The 6,951-nt window shown below is 40.7% G+C and overlaps 1 long non-coding RNA gene across 3 annotated transcripts in view; it reads left to right on the top strand.

Moving 5' to 3' along the window:
* The first annotated feature begins 3,540 nt into the window (after positions 1–3,540).
* The window catches only part of LOC149123107 (uncharacterized), a 381,517-nt gene continuing 378,106 nt past the window's right edge, over positions 3,541–6,951 (top strand). For 2 of the 3 annotated variants that reach the window (XR_016218155.1, XR_016218154.1), the window contains exon 1: positions 3,541–5,075. This is a non-coding gene — a long non-coding RNA (uncharacterized LOC149123107). The remainder of the gene's footprint in view (positions 5,076–6,951) is intronic. The other variant, XR_016218153.1, reaches the window with a different exon arrangement.

Here is a 6,951-nt window from a genome sequence, read left to right as displayed (position 1 = left end):
TATGCCTTTTACTCATGTTTTGAAAGTGGGGCTATAACTATAACTTCACAATTTATACAACAATCTCAATGATATCTTTTGATTCTGGTATTTCCAGTTTTGGTTTGTTAGCGTCTGAGAAGAGCATAATGGATTAGTATAATGAAATCTGATTCCACTGCACTGCTTTCACCTAGTTTAACAGTTCTCATAGTTGGTTATGGATGTTGGGGATAAGAGCTGAATAATCTGCCAGGGGTAGAATTTCCACTTAGAAGAATGCTTTGATTCCTGGTAGAACAAGGATTAATTTTATAGCTTAACAATACTGTGGAAACCGGAATTCTGGTGCCTTTTAAAATTTGTTAGGTAGTTTTTTTCTAACAAGTACCTAATTGCTTTTGAAAATTAATGAGTATGGGGCCAGCGCCAAAGCGCAGTAAGTTAATCCTCCACCTGCAGTGTCGGCATACCATATGGGCACCTAGTCCCGGCTGCTCCACTTCCAATCCAGCTCTCTGCTATGGCCTGGGAAAGCAGTAGAAGATGGCCGAAGTCCTTGGGCCCCTGCACCCGCGTGGGAGACTGGGAAGAATCACCTGGCTCCTGGCTTCAGCGCAGCTCTGGCCATTGCGGCCATTTGGGGAGTGAGTCAGTGGCTGGAAGACCTTCTCTGTGTCTCTTCCTCTCACTGTAGTTCTACCTCTCAAATAAATAAATAAATAAATCTTTAAAAAAAAATTAATGGGTAGATGGGGCCTGCGCTGTGGTGTAGTGGGTAAAGCCGCTGCCTGCAGGGCCAGCATTGCATATGGGCACAGATTTGAGTCCCGGCTGCTCCACTTCCGATGCAGCTCTCTGCTGTGGCCTGGGAAAGCAGCAGAAGGCGGCCCAAGTCCTTGGGCCCCTGCACCCGCATGGGAGACCTGGAAGAAGCTCTTGGCTTCAGATCAGCCCAGCTCTGGCTGTTGCAGCCAACTGGGGAGTGAACCAGCAGATGGAAGACCTTTCTCTCTCTGCCTCTCCTTCTCTCTCTGTAACTCTGACTTTCAAGTAAATAAATAAATCTTTAAAAAAAAAAAATGGGTAGGATATCCATCCATTATTTATGCATAAAATAAAACCATTACTGTAGTGTCTACATATTTGTTATTAAAAGATATTAAACAAAGGTATGATGTATCTATTACTTGGATGAAAATAATTTACAAATACTGTTTAAGTAGGAGATATTTTTAATTAAGGAGAAATATATTATTTCTTGTTTGTGTATTTTTACATGATTTTACAACTGCAAATGTGTTAGGTATATTAACTGACAGTTGTATTTTTTTTTAGGTTATAAATTCTTAGGGCTAGTTATAATTTTAAAATAATGGCTAGTTTTTAATTTCAGTATTTTTTTAAAAAGATTATTTATTTATTTGAGAAGAAGAGTTACAGAAGGAGGGAGAGAGAGAGAGACAGGTCTTCCATCTGCTGGTTCACACCCCAGATGGCTGCAATGGCCGGAGCTGGGCCAAACTGAAGCCAGGAGCCAGGAGCTTCTTCTGAGTCTCCCATGTGGGTGCAGGGGCCCAAGCACTTGGACCATCTTCTGCTTTCCCAGGCTGTTAGAGAGCTGGATCAGAAGTGGAGCAGCTGGGACTTGAACTGGCACCAATATAAGATGCTAGCCCTGCAGGTGGAGGCTTAGCCCACTAAAAAATTGAAAATGAAAGATTTAAAAAAAAAAAACCCTGTAATTTGAAATATATGAAGAATAAATTAGGGGCTGGCATTGTGGTGTAGTGGGTAAAGCCTATGAATCCATGCTGGTGCTAAGGTTTGCTGGAGAGCAGTGGGGTGTTGGGTTACACACCTGATTCTGCTGCTCAGTCTACTGTCTGATAGAGCAATCAAGGCTGTGTTTTCGGTCCAACTGACTGAGCATTCACATGCCAGAGAACCCCAGGAAACCCAGCGTGAATTGTTTTGGGCAGGTTTCCTAACTTTTGTCTAAATGTGTTGTTACTAGAAATAGTCCCTTACATCAAGAACCATGGGGTCTAAAAATAGAAGTAAGAACTAATTGGTGAGAATCTTAAAAAATAATGAGGACTGATCAGAAGACGTTAACTAACCAAAACAGGAGGTTGGCCCATTAGTGTTTGAGAAGCTGTTTTCAGAATGCTGGCTGTTAAATATTTGCTTTATTTAGTTAGAGGGTTCTTCAGAAAGTTCATGGAAATGTGTGGTATGAAAAAACTATGCAGAAATTTCAAGTTATTCATGAAAATAACCGTATTTCTTAGCTTTCTCCAGAACTTTTTGAAGTCCCCCTCATGTCGTCTAGTAGAGTGTGTATAGGTGCTCCTGCACCTACGAGGGGTGATGTTCTGTTAAACCCCTTGTAAGCTGAAAAACCGTGATTCTAAGTGCATTTGCTGTTCCTAACCCATCAGACCCCATAGCTTCACAACACAGAACACTGCAGAGTTTCGCAGCTGTTTACCCTGGTGATTGTGTGGGTGACTGGGAGCTGTGGGGTGTTGCTGCTGCCACCCACCGCCCACTGTATTGTTAGTCCAAGAAAAGGTCAAAATTCAAAATCTGAAGTATGGCTTCTATTACATGGTCATTGCTTTGCACCATCATGAACATGAGGAAATGTGAGTTGAAACATCAGTTGGGGACTGTCTGTGTACTTGATTCGGCACCAAGCTGTGGACTCTGAGGAGGGAAGCCAATGATGCAGTAGGCACTCTGGTTGTTTTTTAGTCTACACTTAATGATGTTGTCATGTACTTCCTTTTCTAATATTAAGGGATGGATATACCCAGCAGACAAGTATTAAGTATTAAAACAAGTATTAAAAAGGTCTGCCATCCCAAGGCAGGTAAAGATGTAATATACTTGGTTGTACTATGTTAAAAAGTAGTTGCACACAGTATGTCCATTGTGTTTTTCATCAATATTTCCAGATTCTATTTGTTGCCAAAACACCAGAGATAGCAGCTTTTTGACTTTATAGAGATGCATTTCCTCCATTTCTAGAGGGTACACAAGAATAATTACCAGAAGATACATTAGAAGAATATGTGATAGGAATAAAAGTTGTATGTGGGGAAGCTCAAAGGATACAATATCTATGCTACAAGTTCCCAGTGCCTTTGACATTATTTTTACCAACAGGATGTAGTCCCACTTAGTCCCAGAGTTCCCATACTTATGGCCAGCTACACTGTATATGTTATATCATCTTCAGATACTGACAGCCCTTCTTACTAGTCCTCCCTGCTCTGCAATGAGGAACAGGAAGGTAAGAGAAACTGAGTAACTTGCACCACAGCACTAACTCCCTAACAATTAGCAGAACTTGATTAAAACTGTTTGACTTAATTCAGCCTAAATCCTGACGTAGTTGTGCTCAGTAAGTGTATATTCATCCACTCAAGGAAAAAAACATTCTAGCCATAAAAGTGGTTTGGAGAACACGTTAGATTTTATGAGAGACTTTAATTTTTCAAGTGCCTAGGATGAATACTGTTCCTTACCAGTTCTGTGATTTACAGGTGCTCATCCGTTTCAGAGTAAATGTCATTAAGGCAGTAAATTTAATAAATAAAAGTTTTTGAAATTTTCTCTCCTTAAAAAATTTGGTGCAGCAATGCCATTGGTCACAGTCTAATTACTGGAGGAACTGTGAACATTTAGCACTGAAATGAAAGATAATCTTGTTATATGGAGAAGAATTCTCAACTTTTAACATGTTTTATTTATAAGAAATTTCAGTATTTTTTTTTTTAAAGGTTTATTTGAGAGGTAAAGCTACAGACAGAAGGAGAGACAGAAAGATCTTCCATCTGCTGGTTCACTCCCCAAATGGCTGCAGTGGCTGGAGCTGAGCCGATCTGAAGCCAGGAGCCAAGAGCTTCTTCTGGGTCTCCCACGAGGTGGTCCCAAGCGCTTGGGCCATCTTCCATTGCTTTCCCAGGCCACAGTGGAGAGCTGAATCTGAAGAGGAGCAGCTGGGACATATGGGATGCTGGAGCTGCAGGTGGAGGGTTAGCTTACTATACCATAGCACTGGTCCCAGTATTCATTAGTTTTAAAAATGTTTATTGTGTGTGAGCCATTGTTTGCCTCATTTAGTAATGAAATAATTAGCTCATGTTATTTGAGAAATCTGTCATTGGGAAGTGTATTTTAGTTACAGTCGTGTCTTATTGGACTATTAAAAATGAACAGCTATTTAGGGCACTTGTGCCGATTCTTAAATTCTCCAAAGTTGTTGAGATTACCAACAGAGCTTCTGGCCTCATCCTGGGGGATGAAGTTATGATGATGACAGGGTTCATCTGAGGTGAGAGGTGGGTCTTGAAGATGCTGGATATGGTATTTGAATCATCTTTCTAACAACTAATGTGGCAAGGAATCAGATCTTGCTCTCACAATGCACAGCTTGGATGATCATGTTTCATCCACAGTGTTAAATGGGACCTCACAAATGAGTTAGCCCCACTGCGCACATCTTCCTTTGAATTGATGGAAAATCTCTCTTATTCGAGATTAGGCTTCTGCTATGGCTTGAATGTATCCCCTTAAAAGCATGTGCTGAGAACCCAGTGCAGCAGTTCCCACTGTAACAGAGTTGGAATCGCTAATTGAGAAGCTCTGAGGTCGGGGCGCAGCCATTGGTATTGGTTAAAAAAAAGTTACCAGGTGATTCTAATGTGTAGCCAAGGCTGATAACTACCAATCTGTAACATCTACCAATCTGTAACATCTCGATTTTCATTTTAGACTTGTCATGGGTTGAGTAGAACTTGTCCCTCCTAACCTCTGTTTAAACTCTGCTATCTAGACGCCAGTTGTTGGTGGATGAAGGGTGCAGACTTGATCTAATTGTGGCACCTGAGAACTGGGTCTGGTGGGAGGTGTTTAGGTCATAGGGGGCGGGACTTCAGGGTTGGTTATTTTGAGTTCCAGTGGTGCTTAGCTGGCCTCTCAGTTTCCTGGTTCACCATGTCATCGTTCCTCCACGTCCGCTGTGGCCAACCTCCACAGGCATTGGATTATGGAGCTGCTTGATTCTGAACTGTAACCTGTAAACTGTAAGTTGAAATCTTTTCTCTCCCAAGAAGCTTCTCTTGGGTATTTTAAAGAAATGAAAAGTGAAGTAATGCAGTTAGTACAATGCTGTATGTTCCAACAGTGCCTTTTCAGGAGGTTTTTTTTTTTTTTATATTATATTTTATTTAATGAACATAAATTTCCAAAGTACAGCCTATGGATTACAATAGCTCCCCCCCCATAACTTCCCTCCCACCCACAACACTCCCCTCTCCCACTCCCTCTCTCCTTCCATTCACATCAAGATTCATTTTCAATTATCTTTATATACAGAAGATCAATTTAGCATATATTAAGTAAAGATTTCAACAGTTTGCTCCCACACAGAAACACAAAGTGTAAATACTATTTGAGTACTAGTTATAGCATTAATTAAATACCTAAGAGTAATTGTGTATTAATTACAGAGTTCAACCAATATTTTTAAGTAGAACATAAAAAATACTAAAAGGGTAAAGTATTAAGTTCTTTTTTTTTCTTTTTTTCTGTTTCTTTTTTTCTGTTTGTTATATAGTTATTTTTATTTAATAAATATGAATTTACAAAGTGCAGCTTTTGTATTGTTGTGGCTCCCCCTCAACCTCCCTCCCTCCCGTGGCCCTCCCCTCTCCCACTCCCTCTCCCATCCCGCCCTTCATCGAGTTTCATTTTCTATTACCTTCATATACTGAAGATCAACTTAGTATATACTAAGCAAGGATTTCAACAGGCTGCACTCACACAACCTCACAAGGTATAGGGTATTGTTCGACTAGTAGTGTTGTTTTTAAATTTCATGGTAGAACACATTAAGGACAGAGATCCTACGTGGGGAGCATGTACCCAGTGACTCCTGTTGTTGATTTAACAATTGGCACTCTTATTTATGACATCAGCAATCACCCGAGACTCTTGCTATGAGCTGTCTAGGCTATGGAAGCCCTTTGAGTTCACCGACTCTGAACTTGTTTAGTCAAGGCCATATCACAGTGGAGGTTCCTTCCTCCCTTCAGAGAAAGGCGCCTCCCTCCTTGATGGCCTGTTCCTTCTGCTGGGGTCTTGTTCACCAGGATCTTTCATTTAGATTGTTTTTTGCCACCGTGTCATGGCTTCCCATGCCTGTGAGACTCTCATGGACCTTTTAGCCAGATCCGAATGTCCCAAGGATTGATTCTGAGGCAGGAGTGCTGCCATTCTATGAGTCTGCTGTGTGTCCTGTTTCCCCCGCAGGATCATTCTCTTTCAGGAGGTTTTTACTAAGCAGTGTTTATTTCTTTATGTTTTCAAATGATTGACCAAAATAATGGAATATTTTTAGTAAGATGCTTGGATAACTTGAGCCAGCAGTGACAGTTTTCAGGGTACCTGAAGACACCACTATGACAGCTAGCGGGTGTTTCTTGAGTTTTAAAACAAATTGGGATACAAAGGCAGTCATTTCTATTTTTATTGGAGTTTGATTAATATTCTGTCTGGATCGATGTGACCTTGGAATTAAACAGGGAGAATTGCATGGTCCATTTGCCAGGATCTACATATTTTATCTTCTTTAAATATCCCAATTATGAAAGGCCTGGCTAAGACTCCTGCCTGAATCCTAAATGAGACACACACCATAATCTTGCTTTCCCATTGGTGTTTCTGTCATAGTGTGGTTTCTCACAAAAATAAAACTCACTGAACTTTAAAGAGGAGTGCAGAGAACCTATGAGTGGAAGGAATTTGTTTTCATCCTAAGAAAAGTGTATTGTACCAAATGTGGTGACCATAGCAGGAAGATGGAGTATTACTTAAGGCATTTTTCAGGGCTTCTTTATCAGATTTGTGTTTTCCTAATGACGTTCAGGTTCAAGGACCATTAATTAGATATGGACAGGT

The sequence above is a fragment of the Oryctolagus cuniculus genome, chromosome 12 (genome assembly GCF_051225735.1).
Source record: "Oryctolagus cuniculus isolate XC-2025 breed Fujian yellow rabbit chromosome 12, ASM5122573v1, whole genome shotgun sequence".
Taxonomy (NCBI): domain Eukaryota; kingdom Metazoa; phylum Chordata; class Mammalia; order Lagomorpha; family Leporidae; genus Oryctolagus; species Oryctolagus cuniculus.
The sequence above is the reverse complement of the archived record's forward strand: the minus strand, read 5'-3'. Positions and strand labels throughout refer to the sequence as shown.